The sequence below is a fragment of the Pan paniscus genome, chromosome 1 (assembly GCF_029289425.2).
Source record: "Pan paniscus chromosome 1, NHGRI_mPanPan1-v2.0_pri, whole genome shotgun sequence".
Classification (NCBI taxonomy): Eukaryota; Metazoa; Chordata; class Mammalia; order Primates; family Hominidae; genus Pan; species Pan paniscus.
In genome coordinates this window covers 162998001-163020660 of record NC_073249.2, presented here as the reverse complement: position 1 = coordinate 163020660, position 22660 = coordinate 162998001, and the positions used below count along the sequence as shown (strand labels likewise).

General features: G+C 39.7%; 1 protein-coding gene and 1 pseudogene across 2 annotated transcripts in view; one reads left to right on the top strand and one right to left on the bottom strand.

The window, feature by feature from the left end:
• ROR1 (receptor tyrosine kinase like orphan receptor 1) overlaps positions 1-22660 on the top strand; it is a 408712-nt gene that overhangs the window by 59985 nt on the left and 326067 nt on the right. The gene's annotated exons all lie outside the window — the stretch shown is intronic.
• LOC134729658 (cofilin-1-like) overlaps positions 182-22660 on the bottom strand; it is a 159479-nt pseudogene continuing 137000 nt past the window's right edge.

Here is a 22660-nt window from a genome sequence, read left to right as displayed (position 1 = left end):
CCCATTTCCACAAGAAAGTAGTAGTGTGTTCCAATCTTGTTTTCCCATAAACTCTGCTGTTTTTACTGCACAATTTTGCATAGTGTGGTGATTTCTCAGAACTCATATGTTGTGTTATAGCAGAACTGACTCTGTCTAACACAATTCCTGGCAGACAGCAGACACTCAGTAACAGGTAGCTGTTTTATTATTAATATTAATCCACTTAAGTACAATTGTGGGTTGGGGCAGGGATCACTAGTTACAATGTTTAGCTGCTTTGATTAGTAGTGTTAAGTGAAATGGACTGCCTGAGTGGAAGGGTTTTGGTGCTTTTATCTTTTCTAAGTGTGTGCTGGTCAGACCACCCTTGGGATATTAACAGTGACAAACCAGGTATGTCCAGAAAAGAGCAAGCCAGAAAAGGAGAAGACATGAGAATGATCTTTAAATAGTTAGAGGGCCATCTTGGAAGAAGGATTGCTTTGTTTTGTGGGGCTTCAGGGTGACAAGGGGAAGCTCCCAGGGCCCAGGGTTCTGGCTAGCTCAGGGACGAGCCTCAGAATAGTCCCTGGGGGTGATGTGTTCTCCAAGCTCTGACTGGCTGCTCTGGGAGGGGAGAGGACAGAGAAGAGTCAAGCACGGGTTTGGAGGTTCTATCTATAAAGTTCCTTTTCATTTTTTTTTTTTTTCCTTCAAGGTAGTGTGCAAAGACAGATTCTGCTGATCAGAGTAAATTTCAGACAGAAACAACCCAAATTTTTCCAGCAATATTTGGACTTCTGCTTGCCTGCTTGCGTTTTTTTTTCTTTTGGGTGATCTAAGAGAATAGTTAGCACATGTGCATATTTACGCACTGGTTTTTTTTCTAGTTATGCCCTTGAATGTTGCAAATATAAAGACTATGCTTTACAAATATTTATGGCTTCTGGCATGCTTAGGAATAGTGAAATTACATCAATGCTTTCCGTCTCGAGGGCTTTTTTTTGACTTTTCTTCTTCTTTTTTTTTTTTTTTTGTTTGTTTGTTTGTTTGTTTCCAACTCAGGGAAAAAGCTCAGTTAGTTACTGACCTGGCATTGCTTTCTCTCTAACATCCTGTGTAGCTTTTGTCCTCTCCATCTAAGCAGGCTGTTAAGCTCTTGTAGTAAGAAAGATGTTACCCTGGGCTTAGACCCTCTCGGTGGAGCTGAGATGGAGAAGCCTCCGGAAGCATGGGGCATTTGAGCTGAGGGATGGCAAGATCTGCTTCAGATATTTAAAGTGGGTTACTCTGAGCCTGCGAACTAGAGAGTCTAGTGTGGTGTCTCTAGAAGAATTACTTTTGTACCCCTAGATGAATTAAAAAGTAATTATACTGAGTGTTTTATCTTGCCTGTATACGGATGTATAAGATTCCAGGTTTCTAGTTGATGTTACTGTTAAAAACAGAAGATGTTTCAAACATATTTGATTTTATTAAATTAGTTTTCCCTGTAGTCATAGGAGGGGTACTGCTGTTTACATGCTGAATCTTAGCAAAACTATAAAATAGCATTTTTAAAAAATGGCAGCTCTTCTGTTCTGATGCTTTGACAATTAATGTTATCTCTTTTTGTTTCTATGATGAGCACATGGGACTTAGGCTTACTCTTAAAATGGATTTTTCCAAAACCAAGAGTCATTACATTTCTTCCTCTGAGACAAAGTATTCAGGCCTCCTCCTCTTCTAGCACTCAGTCTGGAAAATGTGGTTAGTCTTTCCATGTGGGAGCTCTTGTGCTTTGTGCATTGGTTCCAAGATGGCAAGTGGACTACTGTTCCAAGATCTGGGCCCAAGGCATGTCGATGGGCTCGCCTGAACTTGTATATAATGACCAGAAGGAATTGGTCTGCACTGCCATTACTGCCAGCCACTACCTGATCAATTCTGCTTGGGAAATGGCTCTAATCAACATTCTTCTAGACCTGCTGTTCATGGCTGCAGGTGGCAGGCTCATGGATCAATAATTGGCTGGGGCGGTTGGCCCCACTGGTCAGCCTCACTCCTTGAGCCCTATCTACCTGTTGCTGCCTCCTCCATCCTCCCCTAAAGTCACACAGCTTCAAATAAGGTGGTCCCATCTATTTTGGTGCTTTCGCTTCTTTCTTAACCTCCCATAATGGAAAGAGCACAGGTTCCAGAAGCCTGGTTTTAAATCTCAGCTCTGTTATTTATCAGCTTTGTGATTTTGGGCAAGTGACTTAATCTCTCTGAGCCCTTGCTCACTCATTTTAAAACGATGTCACTCATCCCTTTCAGAGCTGTTAAGAAAACATCATGCAAACCATCTGGTACAGTGCCAGACACAGAGAAGGCCTTCTGGAACTGGAATCCACACACACCTTACCAATTACTTTTTGAGTAGGTCAATTGCCAGCATGTCTCCAGAGCAAAAAGATTAGATGATCCTCCTTTCTTTTTGTGCCAGGTTCTGCCCAGGCCCAGGGGCTACAGAGATGAGTAAGAGGAAGTCCCTACCTATAAAGGCACTCCCAGTTTTGCTCAAATCCATTTTTCCAACAAACGTATTTTGATACCTACTGTGTGCAAAATTTATGTGCCTTTGGGGAGGATACTGAGATGATTCAGTCACTCATTTATTCATCGGTCATCAGTCGTGTGCCAGATATTGTTAGAAGCACTATGGGTAGAAACAACAGGCAAGACATTGTCCTTCCTTTTGAGAAGCTCATAGTGCAGTAAAATATACTAAAGTATGGGAGAAGTAGATGGAAAGAGAATATGATCTCATTGTTAAAAGGCACTTGTGTTGTTGGACAATATAGGGTGCACGCAGTAATGTGGATTTCATTTTTGCAAGTATTCAGATCTTGATAGAGCTTCATTGAGACAACCATCTCCTTTTAGAGGAAATGGAGTTTGGGAGTGGTTAATACGTCACACATTTAGGTTAAAGTAACGCTGACACTAGCCCCACAGAAACTTTAATTTGTGTAGTGACTAAAGTGAAAACACTCTCTTTCTTCTTGATTCTATTGTCTCCCAGCAGAGATTTTATAATTTGAAAACATTGTTCCTTAGGTAGCCCCAAGAGGTAGATTTTCAGATTTGCTGCTTGCTTTTTGTAAACTATTGCATTCCTTCCTCCCAATAGCCCCACTGGGGTCAGGACCATTTTGAACTTAAAGAACTTGCTCAAAGTTACACAACTTGACATACAAAGTCAGGATTTGAATCCAGGTTTGCCTGATTCCAGAGTCCAAGCCCTAAGCCTCAACACCATAGTCCATCCATGATTCACACTCATTGTAGTGTCTGATGGCTTTTGAGACTTTGTAGAAAAAAGCACATCTTAAATCATTTTTAGGACCTGTTTATCTGAACCAGTGGAAAAACTAAATTTACGAACCATAAATAGTGTCTATAGATGTGGAATGCCAAGAGAGTTAGGATATATTAATAAATAGGAACAAAAAGTTATGACCAAAAGTTGTGTTTTCCTATACCCAGTTTCTTAAGATTTCATAATTAGCAGGGGGGAATTCTGAGTTGATGAGTATAAAAAGGCCTCTGCAGGTAGCCCAAGAGACGATACTAAAGTCCAGAGGTTATAAACAGAAAGAGGAACAGACACTGTAGATTTTTCTCTACTCCATGACTTCTTCTTGCAGAAATTCTGCACTTGGCACTAATCAGACCTAAAATTAATTTCTTAAAATCACCAATGCCTTATTTAAAGAGGTTAACATTCTGCATGTAACTGCTCCACTGCCAAACAAAAACACCCCTCGTTCTTTTGTGACCACTAATACAATTGACTTTCCATCTTTTTAAGAATGCCCCCTCCTATCCCTCCATCTTTGTCTCCCAATTAATTTATGTTTATTTTGTAAAAAGCTTGTGGGCCTGTTGAGTTGATATTGCTAAAGGCTGACAACCACATAGAGGTACCTCTTACAGCGATGAAGTGTGTGTGCGTGTTTGAATTATCTGTTAACCAGCATCAAGACATCGGTTCCCTGTCTTGGATGAATGGCAGGGGAGGCTGAGCTTAACTTGGCCAAAGCAGCAGGGGGCTAATAGAATGTTTCTGTTCCCCATAAAGAAAGGTAGTCAAGCGTCTGTACTTTCCACTGAACTCCAGTTTCTATCCTGCTTTGAAAATTCTGCTTACCCTTTCAGTGAGAGCCACATGACAAGTGTTCAGTATGTCAGATTTGTTTTCATTTTATACTACGTATGAATTTGACCTCCACAGTAGGGCTGCGTTCATTTCCCAAAGCTCTTCCAATAATTGTATTCTTTTAAAAAAATATGCATACTATTATTCTTTTTCAGATTGTGTTATGGCTGGTGTTTTGAAAGTGGTTAAAGGATGACTGGTTGCATGTGGAGTAATGTGTACATGATGCACATTTCCAGATGGAAACAGCCCTCAAAGTTCACTATGTAGTTTGTGTACCTATTCTACTCATTTCATTAGACTGAACTCAGTACTTTCTGGCCAGTAGAGTAGGTTTTTTTCTTTGACAAAATTAAATTTGGATAACCTTTTCTGAAAAGCAATTTCAGTGTGTCATATTGACATTTATATTGATAATTAATTGTTTGTGGCTGCCAAAAGAAAGTGTGTGTCTTTGCTTGAGGCCAGGAGTTCCAGACCAGCTTGGCCAACATAGTGAGACGTTGTTTCTACAAACAATACAACAATTAGCTGGACACGGTGGCGTGTTCCTGTAGTCCCAGCTACTTGGGAGGCTGGAGTAGGAGGATCAATTGAGCCCAGGAGGTTGAGGCTGCAGTGAACCGTGATTGTGCCACTGCACTTTAGCCTGGGTGACAGAAACGAGATTCCGTCTCTTAAAAAATAAGTATGTATGTAATTGTGTATGAGCTAAGTTACTCTTCCTGTCACATTTGTATGGTAGCTACAGTCAGGCACTGCATAATCATCTTTCAGTCAGCGTTAGAACTGCATATAAATGGTGGTCCAATAGGGTTATAATGGAGCTGAAAAACTCCTAGAGCGGCTGTAGTTGTTGTAATGTTGTAGTACAGTGTATTACTCATGTGTTTGCGGTGATGCTGGTGTAAACAAACCTGCCCTGCCAGTCCTGTAAAACTATGGCACCTCCAGTTATATGCAGTATACCTAACTGTATAATGATAATAGTAAGTATATTTGTGATAATAGTAAGTATACTTGATAATAGTAATAAACAACTATGTTAGTGGTTTACGTATTTACTGTACTTTTTATTATTATTATTTTAGAGTGTACTGCTTTTGCTTCTAAAATAAAACATTATCTGTAAAACAGCCTCCTGAAGGACCTGAAGGCAGGTCCTTCAGGAGGTATTTCAGAAGAAGGCATTGTTATCATAGCAGATGACAGCTCCATGCCTGTTATTGCCCCTTGAAGAGCTTCCAGGGGACAAGATGTGGAGGTAGAAGACAGTGATATTGATGATCCTGACCCTGTGTAGGCCTAGGCTAATGTGTGTGTTTGTGTCTTAATTTTTAACTTAAAAATGTTTAAATAGAAAAAAGCTTATGGAATAAGGATATAAAGAAAATATTTTTGTACAGCTATACAATGTGTTTATGTTTTAAGCTAAGCATTATTACAAAAGAGTCCAGAGTTAAAAAATAAAAAGTTTATAAAATAAAAAAGTTACAGTAAGCTGTCTAATTTCTATTGAAGAAAGAAAATACTTTATAAATCTAGTGTAGCCTAGGGGTACAGTGTTTATAAAGCCTACAGTAGTGTATAGTAATGTCCTAGGCTTTCACTTTCACTCACACTGATTCACCCAGAACAACTTCTAATTCCTGCAAGCTCCATTCATGATAAGTGCTCTCTACAGGTGTAACATTTTTAATCTTTTATACTGTATTTTTACTGCATCTTTTATATGTTTGGGTATGTTTAGCTATACAGATACCATTGTGTGACAGTCGCCTACAGTATTCAGTATGGTAACATGCTGTACAAGTTTGTAGCCTAGGAGCAATAGGCCATATCATAAAGCCTAGGTGTGTAGTAGGCTATACCATCTAAGTTTGTGTAAGTACGCTCTGTGATGTTCACATGACAACAAGCATATCAACTAAGAATGCTTTTCTCAGAACATATCTGTTGTTAAGTGACGCATGGCTGTAATTCATGCATTAATTGGTTACTTGTACCCTCTATTTAGGGCTTCAAAAGTCAGATCTGTCCATCTAAGATGCTTTTAAGTAACATTTACCTTAAGGAAATAGATGGTTGATTGGTTTAAAGAAAGAGACAGCTGAATTGGACGGGGAAGCCAGATTTTGACCATATTTCTAAGAGGAGCTGTTCTGTAATGTTTTGGTAAACGAATGTCTGTCTCCATATCATCTATCTATCTATCTATCTATCTATCTATCTATCTATCTATCTATCTATCTATCTATCTAATTTGGCATCTATTTATCCATTAATCTGTCTGTAATACAAATATTCCAAACATTTAAAAAGTATAAGAAGGCTCTGTAGTGCAATGGATAGCACATTGAACTTTTTTTTTTGTTTTTATATTGGCTTATTGCAATTAAAAAAGGTGCAAATAATATATGTACCAAAGAAAATTCAGAAAATAAAGAAACACTGAGAAAGTGAAAGACTAGGGCTCATATTATAAACACACAAAAAATCACTTTTAATATTTTGGGTACATTTCCTTGCAGGCTTTTTTGCCCTATGCATACATTTTTATCCATAAATGTAATCATCTTGTCTATGTTATTTTGTAGCAAGCTTTTTTTTCACTTAATACATAATACTATTTTTTCCAAGTCTTTATAGATATTGTTTTTCTTTTCTTTTATTTCTTTTATTTAGCCATCACTCAGTGATTGGATATTTAGGGTATTTCATCATTATTTTCTTTGAAAATTAAATAAAACAAAATTTGATGAAAATCCAAGGTGGCCCAACACAGTGGCTGAATATATCTCATCAGTCTGTTACATTATTCTCATGGAAATGGAAAAACAACCCCCAAAACTCTGCATCTGAGAGGAGTATATATTAAGCTTAAGGAAGTGCTTATGAACAGTAGGAAATGAGAGTTGGTAAATGGAGTCATTTTATTTCATAAAGGTGCCTCAGAGCTTTAAGCCCAAAGCCCTACACTTTGAGTCACTTTGGATTTTGTGCATCCATCCATGATGCACTGTGATTTTGTCTTACACCGTGTTTGGTATGAAGCATTAAATCTTCCTCCCTTTACAGTTTTCAGAATCTGTGAAATAGGACCTGAGCTAACCTAGAAAAGTCTCGCCGCTTGTCGTTTAGATTTCTTTTTTTTTTTTTGAGACGGAGTTTCACTCTTGTTGCCCAGGCTGGGGTGCAATGGTGCGATCTCGGCTCACTGCAACCTCTGCCTCCGGGGTTCGAGTGAGTCTCCTGCCTCAGCCTCCTGAGTAGCTGGGACTACAGGTACACGCCACCACGCCTAGCTAATTTTTTTGTATTTTTAGTAGAGACAGGGTTTCACCATGTTGGCCAGGCTGGTCTCGAACTCTTGACCTCAGGTGATCTGCCCGCCTTGGCATCCCAAAGTGCTGGGATTACAGGTGTGAGCCACTGCACCTGGCCTTGTTTAGATATTTTAAAATAATCTTCCAATTCTGAGTAAATAGTATTTGTATAATAGTTGTGAGTTGAAGGCAAATAGTTTCAAAGAGTTCAGTTCTTTTGTCTTCAAAATATAAGTCATAAAAATGCATGATTCTCCCTGAGGAGCCAGCTTGGCATCAGACTCTGGAGCCAGACAGGCTGGGTTTATTTCCTGCCCCACCACTTTCTGCTGGGTGAACCGGAGTAAGTTACTTGACTTGTCTAGGTGTCAGTTTTCTCATCTAGAAAATGGGAATAATACTATTCATTCATAGGTTTGTTGGGCTGGTTTAAATAAGTTAAAACACAGTGTTAACTACTACTGTTTTCAACAGGTTCCTAAGGGTCTGTGTTTCTAGCGCTTTAGCACTTCAATGGCATTTATAATGTTCCGCATTATCTCTAACTGAGTGGTTTCTCTATGTGTATTTCTATGAGTATTTCTTCCCCAACTAGTTTATCATGATGGTTGTAATACTGGCCACCATTTTTGATGGAGTATTATAATACATATTCTACATGTATTACAAAATGTACGTCTCATTGCCATTTATGAGGTATGCATTTTCACTGTTTTCTTTTTACAAGTTTAGTAACTAAAGGTTGTAGAGGTTAAGTAACTTGCTCAAGGTCATAAAATTGCTAAATGTGGAACTTGGAACTAAATTCTGGTCTGGTGTATGTGCCACCACCCTGCTTTTGTAAATTCCTTTAAGGAAGGGACTTTTGTGCTTTTTAGATCCCTTACAGATTTCAGCACTGTTCCTTAAACATAGTAGGTCCTCAGTAAGTTTTTTGTTATGTTGAATGAATGAAGGTAGGAGTGATCCTGTGGATAATAGAACTTTTTTCTCCAATAAGAAAACCAACAATATTGCTTTTTAATGACATGATATTATGAGTCTTAGAATTCTGTTCTGCTTCCCTGTTACATGTAAGAGTTTGTAATTATTTGTGTATGAAACTGGTTGTATTTCATGTGAAACAAAAGTACATACCCTGTATTTGAGACTCTGATTTGAGAAAACCTGGATTAGCATTACACCAGTAACCATTGAAGCAATTTTAATTTAAATAAAGGATACAACTAATTCTGGATCTGTTTTTAGCCATTTATTTAACAGACATTTATTGAGCATATACATTGTACAAAGCCCTCTGCAGGGGACTAAGGGTTTAAGGATGAATATGATGGTTTCTATATGAAAGAGGATTTTATCCAATATCATGGGTTTACCTATGCCCTGATGCTAATGACCCCTATATATCTTTAATCCAACTCTTCTCCTTTTGCCTTCATTATTCAGCTCTGTGTTGGATACTTCCACATGGATGTCTCATAGGCCTCCAAACTGAATTTATTATCTCATCCCCAGCACCCACTATGCCTTATTATATATTACATTCTTGTACCTGTTATATATTTCACCTCTGTTGGTGACACCACTGTCTAAAGTAACCATTCAAACCACTGTCCAAACTTCAACCTTCAAACAAACAAACAAACAAAAAAACCAGAAGTAATATTTGATTCCTTTTTTCTCCCTAACATTCTACATTTGGCCATTCACCAATCCTACTGATTTTTTTCCCCTAAATATCATCAAGAACTGTGAAGGATTTGAGACTTTATCTTACTTGCAAATGAACTTGCCTGCCACAGTTCCATAGATGCTGGCAGAAGGATTCGTGGGTTAGAGACAAAGAAATTTATTAGTCATAGCAATAGCAATAGCCAGAGTATCAACATATTTATTCACTGTTTCTCCAAGACCCAACTCCCATAGGATGTCATGAAGAGGGCCAGGTGACATCCATACATGAAGTGCATTGCGTTACAGGAGAGAAACTCTGAACTTAGGGAACCCAAATCTTTTATATTGGGCAACAAAGATGCTTCACCTTTGCTCCAGAGGGAGATCATTTCTTCCAAGGCTGCTCTCCATATAAACATCTTTGAAAAGTTAGTCTGGAACCAAGGGCAGCCAGTGCTTTGCTCACAAGATGTGCAGAAACGGAAGGGACTCATGGAGAATGTCTCCCAACAAATATATCTTGCATCTGTTCCCTTTGCTCCTTCTTTTTTTTTTTTTTTTTTTTTGTCTTTTTTTTTTAATCGAAAGTGCCTTACTGGTCCTGCTTCCATGAGTAGCAGTGACCAGGGGAAAAGGGAGAGGAACCAGCCAGCACAGGGAGGGGTCATCTCCACAACATTCCATTTATACACAGAACTGAACAGCAAGCATAGAGTCACTATTGCGGTTAGAAGTTGGCAGCATGGGAAGGGGAAGGAACAGGTTGGATGTGGGGGTGTTGTTAAAAATATAGGCCCCTCTCCACAACTGGGGTGCCTGGGGGGAATTTGGTTTGCTTCAACCCAAGAGGAATAAGAAGATCAAAAGCAGTTTGGCAAGACCAGAACCGTCAGGGATGGAGGGAGGAGGAAAATCCAGGGAGTGGGGGGATCTGTTTGGCAACTGGAGTGAAGGGATTGCCCTCCCCCTGCTGGGATCCCCCCAGCCCCTCTGGTCTGGGAGGAAGGGGACAGCCTGCAACCCCCGAGGGCAGATGTGGGGCTGCCAGATGCTCCAGGCAGGTGGCCAGAACCGGCTCACAAAGGCTTGTCCTCTAGGGAGATGACCGCACTGCCCCCCAGCTTCTCTGCCAGGGTGCAGCGGTCCTTGACCTCCTTGTAGCAGTTTGTGTGTAATTCATGCTTGATCCCTGTCAGCTTCTTGACGGCGTCCTTGGAGCTGGCATAGATCATTTTGCTTTTAAGGGGAGCAGACTCAGGGACCCAGAAGATAAATACCAGGTCCTCCTCCTTGCTCTCCTTGGTCTCGTAGGTTGTGTCACAGAGGGTGTAGTGGCAGTCCTTATCTGGCAGCATCCTGACAAAGGTGGTGTAGGGGTCGTCGATGGTCTGGCTCACATCGCCCGCCAGGATCTTCTTGGTCTCCTCCAGGATGATGTTCTTCTTGTCCTCACTAAGGCAGAAGAGCACCGCCTTCTTGTGCTTCTTCACCTCCTCTGGCATTGAAGACTTATGCACCTTCATGTCGTTGAACATGTTCATGACACCATCAGACAGCCACACCAGAGGCCATGTTTCCAGAAGTGAAAAGGAGAGGGCATGGAGAGCCGCAGAAGACAAGAGCACTGCAGCCGCTGCTGGGACCCGACTGCACTCTGTTCCTTCTTTGCACCATTAGATCAGGCTGCACATTGCTCATAGGAAGATTGCAACAACTTTTTAGCTGATTTCCCTAACTCTGGGTGGGTCCCTCTTCATATTAGTCCTCCACACCTTGCTGAAGTAGCCTCCTGAGACATAAATCTGACTCTTCCCTGCTTAAAGCCATTTACTACCTGCCTATTATCTATAGGAAAGGCCCAAGCTCCTTAGCCTGACACCAAAGGGATTTTCAGACCAGCCCTTGCTAATCCCTCTAGCCTTAGGGGGGCAGCATATCAGAGTGATTATCTCCCTTATTCTCCCAGTGACTTAACCTTTGTAGCCTGTTTCCTCATTGCTAACATTAGGATGATAAAACCTACCTCATGGGTTGGTGAGGAATTAATCAGCTCACACATGGTTAGCCCTCAGTAAACGTTGGCTGTTATGGTTGTGTCTTTCCACTCTCTGCCTCGCACTTTAAGATCTGGCTACATGGTTTTCTGCTGACTCTGTGTCCCTTTTCACCATGGTTAGTGCCTTTATTCCTGCCACCCACTCTTCTTGCAATGTCCTCCAAACCCTGTTGCCTGGCTTCACGCTGGTTAGGCACATCCTCTTCCTTCTCTTGGATGCTCCATGCATGTGTCGGCCATTGAGCTGTAAATATCTACTAATAAGTCAGTTACTGCTGCTAGACTATCAACTTTATGGGGATGGGGGGTGTTTTATTTATCTTTGTGTTGCTAGCACATAGCATGTGTTGAAAAAAATGGTGAATGAATACATGAAAGAATAAAAGGAATTCACAGTCTACTAGGGTGTTTGGGGTCTAGGGATGAAGGGTGGAAGGCAGCTAAGTAGCTTAATAATAACAGGTTAGAGAATCTGGGTAAAGCTGGGGCTGAGGTGAGAATTAGGCCCTATAGGAGTCCAGTGTAGGGAGTTTGCTTGTTGAGTGTGGTGCATGTGGTGAGGAAGCCTGTTTAAAGTTATCTCCTCAATGAAATAAAGCAGCCCCTTCTAGGCAATCCTAATTACTCCCTTTCCTGAAAGAATATATTGCAAATGGAAGGTCATGCAATCTGCCTTCTTGTAAGATCTTCAATTTCTCATAATACAATGAATTCTCTATTACCTGGAGGAGGGGTAGAAAGGAGCTTCTTTTTAATTAAATTGTCTCTGCAGCAGAAAGTGACTTTATCCTGCCTTTTGAAGTCTTCCTGTTGTCCTCAGCCTGGCTCAAATCACTCCCCTTGAATTCATTGTTACACTAGTGCACCCTGCATTGTGAGTTATAATTTAATGTGAGCGTATCTAATTCTCTAATGAGATGGAGACTCTTTGGGAGTTTATGTTTTTTTCCCTGAAATGTTTAATGTCATGCTTTTGAATTAAGAAGGGCTTCTACATATATTTATAGACTGGCTGAGTTTCTCCATATATGTGTTAAGAACTTTCAAATAATTAGAGCATAGCCTCAATTTCAGAATGCCAGTGATCTTCTCCAGGGCTTCAGCTTCCCTGAAAGAACAGCTACTCAGGGCCTATTATTAAATGTTTAAGGTACCATTTTTTAACTTTGAAATAAAAACTGAAATATTTGGAAAATACTGATAAACGAACAAACAAAAAAACCTGAACTATCCCTACTAGTAGTAGTGATAACTACTATACAATAGTATTTGGAGTATATCTCTGTAGTCTGTCTTCCTTGGCTTTGTGTTTTTGCTTCTCTTTCTCTTTCAATGAATGAGGTCATCTTTTATCACTCATTAGGCAATCTGCTTTCTTCTCCTTAACATCAATAGATATTTATTAAAAGTGATGATGCTGGAGTATTTCTTTTAGGTTCCTGTTTCAACCCTTGACCCACTGTTTTGCCTTGTTTGCCACTGCCTGCCTTTTCTTGATTTCTGTTTGTCTCTCTGGATTGACCCATTATTGTGTTCTGATCTCTGATACCTGCATGCATCTTCATAGTAACTTCCAACTTTTGGGAGTGTCTGCTGTGCCCCAGATAGTTGTATGTGTTTTACCTGCTTTAAAAATCTCTTTTCGGGTAGACTGGATATTTGTAGTCTCCATGTCGCAGATGAGGAATTTATTTGGTGTAGAGATTTAGTAATTTATAAAAGATCATGAAGCTTAGATGGAGCCTGAACTTATGTTTTTATACTCAGCACCCCCTCTAGTATGTGAAACTGTCATCTTTAGCTTCAAACTCCTTCTGGAATACTGATTTTTGGGTGCTGTGTCTAATCAGCTTTCAGCTCTACAATATTCCTTGAAGGGCACCGCAACCCACAACCTTGGGCCAGCATAGTGAATTTTATATTTTTTATTTGACAGAGAGAGAGAGAGAATGTGTGTGTGTGTGTGTTTGAGAAAACAGCTGTGGTTCTTCCTTTCACTCCTCATGGTGAGGAGGTGGCCTACCCCTCACATCTGTTTTCAGCCCCTGTTCCTCAATACCAGAGTTATTTTCTATTAACTCAATGCACCTTTTCTTTGTAATTCTTGTCAATTTTCCCTCCAGCCACCTGCGCGGTCTCTGGCTTGCTCTCAGGCTGTGAGTAAGTTCTTTGTATACCTTCTGTTTTCGATAACCTCAGCCCAAGACTTAATGTCAAGGTGGGGGCCCTATTAAAGATGCCATGAATCATCTTGTCTTTGTTTGAAGATTTCCGTGTTGGCAAGTGGGCAGATAGATGTAGGTTTCCCAACCAGATGTACTGGTAGCTGAGATGGGGGCATTCAGCTGAAGTACATTCCTATCATTATTTGGCAAAGAAAGAGCCACTGAGATTAAAAGCATGATCCTTGCTTGTGATCTGGCTTCATCAACGGAATCATAGAGCCTCTGTGTTGGAAAGGGCCTTAAAATCATCTGCAACTGCACGGCTTGATACTTGAGGGAACTGAGGCAATAGATAAAGGAAGTGATGTAAAGTTATAGAATGCCAGACCTTCAAGGGACTTTTGACATGACCTAACTCTGCGCTCTTATGTTTTGGGGGAAGAATAGTAAGGCCTCTAGAAGCTCACTAACACTCCTAATGCGGCACAGCGCGTTACTGCAGAGCAAGGACTCTACTTAACACAGGCCCAGGACAGTGGCCTTGGAGGTGAAGTCACTAAGGGGGATCTGTAGGATTTGGCTGGTTACAAGAGCTCACCCGCTATCTCCTCCAGGCTGGCTTCCGTGGGCCTCTGTTGAACTATCAGTCCAGTGTTCTTGCCTCTGTCCCCACAGCCCTGCGGAGGTCTTCTTCCACCTGACAGATGGTGACTGCCTTCTCCACAGTGGTAGGAGTGAGGGAAACAGTGAGGGGAAATCAGGAAACAGGAAGCCAGGGAGAGGAGCAAGAGGTGTTGGGGCTGTATGTGCTGGCTCCGTGCCTTGGTGTTATGGGTTTCTAGAGGGTTTTAACTTTGTAGTAAAGACAGGACTTGGGGGAATTCTCCCTGTGGTGGGACAGGAGTTTTCTCCACAGCCTTCACAAAGTATTCCCCGCAAGAACTACTCATCCTTCACGGTCTACTTCTATCGTAGCAATTCAGTCTTCTGCTGTTTCTTCTGGTACCAGCCTATGGATTGGGTAAGGAGAAAGATCAGGTTTGTAAAGAGATCTTTCTGGTCCTTCCAGTAATAAAGCCCCTTGGACAAGGGCCAGGGAGATTCATCTCCCAGAGACTCCTGTGCTCTAGGTGGTGGTAGAGGCTTCCTGCCAGAAGGATCTGAGGCAGAGGACGTGGATGGTGCCATGCTGGCGTCTCTGTGCATCTGGCAGCGCAACAAAGGACTTCTGTCTGCCCTGCGAGGCTGGGTCGGTAAAACCTACTTCAATTGAAAGCCACCATACTTTAGCAACTTGATAATTAAAATTCTAATATGTGAATTAAAGAAAACAAGGGGCTGTGTTCCTGCCATATTAAAATACAGCTGCAGTGATTCCACTATTGTTTCCTTTGACAGAGCTGTGGTTTTCCTACACACCTTTGTTTGAGGCTTTGATTCAGATATACTCCCTGCGGCTGATAAGTCCCATGTGTCTACTCATCGGTTAGATGGTGCATGGGGATGATTCTTCTGTGATGTGGAGAATGAAAGATCGTGTCTTCAAGTTATGTGAGGTGGCTAAGTGACATCTCATCAAGAGCAGAGATAAAAACAAAACTCATGGAAAAGGTACTCCTGAGCTCCCTTTTTGTTTCCTAAGTGATTTAAGACAATAAAGGCCAAATCGAAGAGAAAACTTAAGAGCCGATATAGCTGATACCTGGACTTACGGATTGATTTATTTCTGTGAACACTCTGGGAAAATGGCCACTTGTCGCTCTCTGTTATTAATAAAGAGGTCACTTTATCATTAGGCCTTTGAATCTGTATTTAATGGCTAAAGCAGATGGTTATAATTTCTGACTTGGTGTGGCCACCTTATTAATAAAAAAGAACTGATGGAAACAAAAAGGCGTCTTCATTTTTAACTCCAGAAGCATAACACAAATGCTTTCCAGTCTTTCTTTGTGTGGAGAGCAGACCAAGTGACTGCAATAAGATCCTGTTACACATTTGAAAAAAAGACTTTTGCAGAGTGGAGGTAACTCAGTTTGAATCCTTCTTTTGTTAAACTTTAAAGAACACTATAAATATATGCCCCTTTCCTTGAAGAAGGTATTTCGAAGGAAGCTTCAGGATTATATTTTAAAGTAAATTAATATTTTAATAACATAAGGAAACTAAAAAACACCTAATTTATTTCAGATAATGGAGGCCTGTGGTACTTTCTAAAATTATTCTTTTTGCTTAAACTACTCTAAACTGCTTTTTTGGATTTAATTACTAGGCTTAGATGAATGTGCCATGCATCTTATTTTGGTTCTTTTTAAATTCACTTGGAATTAAAAAAAATCAATAATGGCAAAAACGTCTGGTAGTGGATTTCTGCTTGATTTCATCAAGCCTGTATATTCCCCTATAATGGTAAGGAGTTTGAAATCGTGGTTATCATCCTGGAAATTTTTTGTCCCCAAAGGGACAAACCTACATTTGTGAAGACAGAATGATTTAGAATCTTAATGTACTCAGTAAACTGAGTGAACAGAGCAGAAAAATGCTGGGAATTCTTCACATAGGCTCAGAAGAGCTCTTTAATTCACTTAGATACCAAAGACTTATTGATATGTCAGGCTGTGGGCGGCATCCTGGGGTCTGTTATGGCAATGAATTCCTGGTCCTTAGGTGACAAGAATGGGATGAGTGTGCTATGCCTGGCTCTGAGATAAAGAAAAAACATGGAATGTTAAGGATCTTAAAGTCTTTACGGGTTTCTTTGCCCACTAGTTTTCAATGTTTTTTAATTAATGATGCCTTTCAGAGCTGTCCATGGGCCCACGTTTAGAAGTGTTTTGAATTTCAAATTATTAATGGTAATTGTTGTTTTATGTTTTCATTAACCAAAGGCATGTATAACAACCCATTCAGTTCATTTGTTTATTGATTTGTTCATTAATTCTTCAGTATTTAGCTTGTTATTTACTTTTGGCTTGGCACCATGCCAAGCACAGGGATGCAGAGGAGTTTGTGATGGCCACCAGTCTTATTTAAAATGCCTAAAATAGGGTCAGGAGCAGTGGCTAACACCTGTAATCCCAGAATTTTTGGAGGCCGAGGCTGAAGGATCACTTGAGCTCAGGAGTTTGAGACCAGCCTTGGCAACATAGTGACACCTCATCTCTACAAAAAATAAAAAAAGTTGGCGGGGTGTGGGGTGTGTGCCTGTGGTCCCAGCTACTCCAGAGACTGAGTTGGGAAGGTCACTTGAGCCCAGGACGTCAAGGCTGCAGTGAGCAGTGATGGTACCCCACACTACAGCCTGAGGGACAGAATGAGACCCTGTCACAAAAAAATAAATAAAAATAACTAAAGTGCTCCACAACAGTGGATGGATTTTTGTTTTTCCTACCATCTCAGATTCCTGGATATCTAGACCAATCCATTGCTAAGCCATCGTGCTTTGTTTTCTTTTTTAAACTTTGAAATATTTTAAGTGTACAGAAAAGCAGACAAAAGTGACAAAACCCATTTCAGATACAAATATTTTTTATTTGTTTCAGATTTTTAAAAGAAATAAAACATTATAGATACAACAAAAGCTCCCAGTGTACCCCTCCTAAATCCTGTCTCTTTTCTTCTCCAGAGATAATCTGTCCTTTAAATGTGATGTCTTTTCATTCCCATGCATGTTTTTATATTTTTGCTCTCTGTGCATAAATGCACCGAGTGCTACTAAAAATAGTGCTTTGCCTATTTTAAAATTGTGTATAAATGGGAACTTACTGTACCTGTCATACATCTTGCTATTTTTGCTCAATGTTGTGTTTTTGGTATTAACCTTGTTAATTTAGGAATTGCATGTTGATCTAAGAAGTTATTTTAGTTGCTGTGCGGTAAGTATGCTATTGTATGACCATTTCACAATTAATGTACCCATTCTCCTGTCTTCATTTTTTGTGTATTATAAACAATTTTGCCATGAAAACTTTGACTTATCTTTCTGTAAAAATGTGTGAAGTTTTTCTAGGCCAAATACCTAGGAACAGAATAGAGTATGCATGTCTTCGGCTTCCCTAGGTGCTGTGGAATTGCTCTCCAACGGCCTTATGCCAGTGCGAGCTCCTTCCTACAGGATATAAGTTCCCATTGCTCTTTACCCTTTCTAACTCTTGGTATTGGAAGTATTTTTAGATTTTGCTTATTCAACAGGTATGAGATAAACTATCACAGTTTGGATGTGTAAAGATATGTCAAGTTGAGTAAAGATGTTAGAGCAAAGACTGGAGATTTTTTTTTCCTTTTCCTCCTGTTCTAGCTGTATTGTTCTAGCTATATTATAGGGCAGATTTGAGTTTCTGCTTGGGTAGAATTATCCTCATCAAAGCCTACTTTGGCCCTAATTAGTTTGCTATACATCCATTGTACACAGAACACATTATGTACATTTCTAAGGAACTGAAGAGACAAAGTCCAAACTTATAGAACCTATGTTGGGGGTGCATAGCAGGAGATACTGGGGCCCAATTTACAGTAGGTTCATTGCACTGGCCAGTGAATTCAGGGACCTTGCTCTCTATGTCAGCAGAGATTGCTGCCTGTGTGGTTTTTTGGTTTTATGTTTTGTTTGCTTTTTGTTTGTTTGTTTGAGACAGAATCTTGCTCTGTCTGCAAGCTGGAGTGCAGTGGCACGATCTAGGCTCACTGCAACCTCCGTCTCCCGAGTTCAATCAATTGTCCTGCCTCAGCCTCCTGAGTAGCTGGGACTATAGGCGTGTGCCACCACGCCCAGCTATTTTTTGTATTTTTAGTGGAGACGGGATTTCACCATGTTGGCCAGGATGGTCTCAATTTCTTGACCTGGTGATCCGCTAGCCTCGGCCTCCTAAAGTACTGGGATTACAGGCGTGAGCCACTGCGCCCGGCCGCTTTTTGGGTTTTAATGTCCATAAAATGAGAGATTGCATTAGTCATTCCTTCTTCAAGAGCAGATTTTCTTTTCTGCTTTCAAAATTCCATGCTTCTAAGTGGCGTTGACCCTTGGTGCTTTAAAACATCTTAAAAATCGCTAATACTTAATTGGTATTGAGAGCAGAGGAACTTAATGCAGGAGCCACCACTAAGTGAAGAGCAGTTAAAAAATGCTAAGAAGTCACCTTCAAAATTCTAATCTAATTAAAATTATGTAAAAAAAGACCACCATCACTCATGTATAAAGATGACGGGAAAAATTACAATGAATAGACTGTGGGTGATTATTCCCCTCATTGCCCTATTTTTCTGTTTTCCAAATCTTTTTTAATGGTCATGGAGTAATATTCTTGGAATAAAATAATAAGCATATGCAAACAATTATAAGCTCATTTGGTAGGAAAATAAGAATGTGATTTATACAAAACATGTGCTGGGCAAAGGGGAGAATACCTGTATATGAAAAATGATTTGTAATGATTTTGTAAATAATCCTATAATCCTTCCTTGGGTTAAGGGTTGGTGGATGATAAGTGTTTTTCTTTAGGTTTTGCTGCTGGAAAGATCCAGGGAAGATGGAAGACAAGTACACTGGCATCTTACCTAAAAGCAGTGGCACAGCAGATGGTAGAACAATTTGAGCTTCGCTCATTGGATTTTAAGACCAAAAGAAAAGGCAGAACTAAAGAGATTTTATTCATTAGGTCACGTAGATATTCCTATTCCAAAGGCATATGACAAATCCTTCAGAGTTGAAGTAATCATAATGCCTACCATATATTAAGCATTAAATATACATATATTTTTCAATTCTGGAATAGCTGTGAATGTGGGAATAACTGTACTGACTGACAGGGGAGAGATCAGATAGTTTAAGAAACTTGCCCCATATGCACAGCTCATCAGTGGTGCTGCCTGGACTCAGCCACCATCTGTTTCACTCTGCTGGGGCATACATGTATGTGTACCCTTGCCCTGGCAAACTCTTCCTTTTGTAGAGCTGAAAGCAGCCCCCTGCAACTTTCCTATGTATTTATTCTCATCCTGCCCTCCTGAGCACCCAGCCTTAGAAGTCTGCTCCCTCTTTCACACAACAGCCTTTCTGATCTTCAAAGAGGGCTATCGTGTCCATTTCTCCACTTCTCCCCTCTTCGGTCTATCATCTTGGAAAAGCTCAGAGAGGTGTTTTTATTCACAGATGCCTTGAGAAATTTCATGGTTTTTAGACTCATGCTGAGTTTGTCCAGATGTGCCAATATTTGTCTTATATGATACAAATTAATTGTCCAGAAGAGGAAGAAACCTTTGTAGACACTCACTAATGCAAACCAGTTCCTTTGAGTATTGATGGAAGGAAAAACACTAAAAAGTGAAACAGATCATTTTCACTGGGAGAGTGTAGTTGTTGAATTCACATTCTACTTTTAGGACAAATCTGTAGCATGACAGTTCAGTCTTACCACATGTATTAACCATGGGAAACCTAGGGTGACATTTGCAATAGACTCCTGCTTTTCTGTAAGGACTTTATACAGACGGAGAAAGTATGATACTCTTACATTTTATTACCAAGTTCTGTGGCCCAGGGTTTACAGCATAAGGTGGCAAATAATTTAGCTCCACTCAGATTTGGAAGAGTAACTATTATTATTATAAGTAAGATTTAAACTTAGGGACAGGTACACACTCTTTAAGGAGAGTTCTAAGACTGAGATGTTGTATCATTATCAGTACCTGGCATAAATATATGTATCTGAGTTCTGTTTGAGAATCATAAGGGAAAAGATGTCTAATATGATTTAACCTCAAGACACTAACGATGATTACACCTATCCCCTGCTCCCGGCATCATAGTCACCAACTGTGGCAACAGCTGCTGCTAATGTTTTTTGAACTCCTGTGGTATGCCTGGTGATGTACTTTATATCAGCTAGTTCATTCTCAAAACTTGAGAACACACTACATATACCATAGTAAGTACTATTGTTAGCCTCGTTTTATAGATGAAAAAACTGAGAGGTTAAGTATTCTGCCCAAGATCATATATAGGTTGGGTATCCCTAATCTGAGAATCCAAAACCCAAAATGCACCAAAATCTGAAACGTTTTGCATGCCAACATGATGCTCAAAGGTGCTCCTTGGAGCATTCAGATTTTGTATTTTTGGATTAGGAATGCTCAGCTGGTATAAACGCATATATTCCAGAATCTTGAAGACATCTGAAACATTTCTGATCTCAAGCATTTTGGGTAAGGGATACTCAACCTGTATCTTGTATATAGTAGAGTGAGAGTCTAGCTTATGCTTTGCTCTTATATCTTGTTTCTTTCTTCAGCAAAATAGTCTGTAAATTGAACATTAAACAGTGCACTGGGGACACAGTAAGGAATCTTTCATTACCAATGGAGCATGAATGAAAGTTTCCAAATATGAGGTTTCCTTAGTGAAACACTATTTTTAGGAAAAACTATTAAACCAAGGCTTATGATAAAGGATCATTCCACATCCAAATATACCTCTCCTGTATTAGCATAATTCTCTACTAAAATCACAGCTGAAATTCATTCACTCTAAGAGATGGATAAAAACCATACGGTTTCATGTAAAGATCACCAGCTTCCCAGAACTAGGATGATGGGAATTTTAACTAATGCTGCTGTGACTGTGGCCTAGCCTCTTACTCTTTCTGGATCTCAGTGGGCCCATCTGTAGAATGTGAGCATTGGCCTCTGTGATAATGAATGTTCCTTCTAGCTTTGTATATTGCATAGTGCATGACTGCTAGCTTCAGGAAAAATAAAACGGTTTCAATGGAAATATCAGATCACCAACCTGATTCCAATGAATTTTTTTTTATTCACTGAGGCTTTATGTCATATAAAAATATGTGACGTATTACTGCTCTGCTGCCCATCTATTTAAGGCATTCTTCAGTAGACTTGTCAGGGCTTATCTAAATCTTAGCACCACTTACGTGTGGCTGATTGCTTGGCAGGAGGAGGTTCCTGCATTTTCTTCCTCCTGTGTATTAGTGAATTGAAATCAAGGGAAAAACTGCTTGGCTTTCTGCTTCCTTCCATGGTAGGTAGACTTTTCTACATATTTTCCAGCAGTTCTTTTTGACAGCCAAGTCTGGAAACAGGGCAGGATGGAGGTTTTACAAATAGGTGACAGTTGTTTGTCTCATGAATTTCTTCTATTTCCTTTCCCTAGTGGAGTTAACTGCCTCCTTCCTACAACAATCTGAACGTACTTCCATCACAGAGTATCTAGCAGTGTGAGCAATAGCCATTTCTCTCTTTTACCTCTTCTGGATTCTAAACCCATCATAGGTAGATACTACCTATGATGCATGTCTGTGCTTAGATAGTATCTGGCACATACAGATTGCTCAATTAATGGTGAATGAATGAATAAAGAAGAAAAAGTGATGAAAGAAGAAAAACTACAGTCGTCTCTTGGTATCTGTGGCACATTCGTTCTAGGACCCTGATGGATGCCAAAATCCTTGGATGCTCAAGTCTCTGATATAAAATGGCATAGTGTTTGCATCTAACCTACATACATTCTCCTGTATACTTTAAATTATCTCTAGGTTACTTATAATACCTGATATAATATAAATGCTATGTAAACAGTTGTTACACTGTATTTTAAAATTTGTATTATTTATTATTATTATTTATTTACTTATTTTTCCAAATATTTTTGATCTGTGGTTGATTGAATCCATGGGTGTGGAACCTGGGGATATGGAGGGCTGACTGTATATACTAATGAACACTACTTTGGATTATATGAAAATACCCATTTATGAAATGGACAATTCAAATGTTTCCTCTTTGACTGTTCTTAACCTGACCTCCCAACTTGAGGTGATCTGTTCCTCTCCTCTAAACAGTTATGTGTACTATGTGTTTGGTAATTAATTATGTACTGACTCATGACATTTGTTTCTGTTCTTATAATACTTTTTGATTTTCAAATACCTTATGACTTTGTTTTTTATTACAATTTGTTTTCCCATCAAGATTGTAAATTCTTGGAGGCAAGGGCAATTATTAAATACTATATTTGATACTTAATTCGCTCCTCTCCTTTGGGGGCTCCAGTTACATGTATATTAGGCCAGTTGAAGTTGTTCCTCAACTCACTGATTCTGTTTATTTTTTTAATTCCCTTTTTCCCTCTGTATCTTATTTTGGATAGTTTTGATTTTTGTGTTTTCCAGTTTACTAATATTTATTCTCTGCAATATCTAATCTGATGTTAATCCCATCCAGAGTATTTTTCATCACATACATTGTAGATTTCACCTCTAGAAGTTTGATGTAGCTCTTTTTTTTT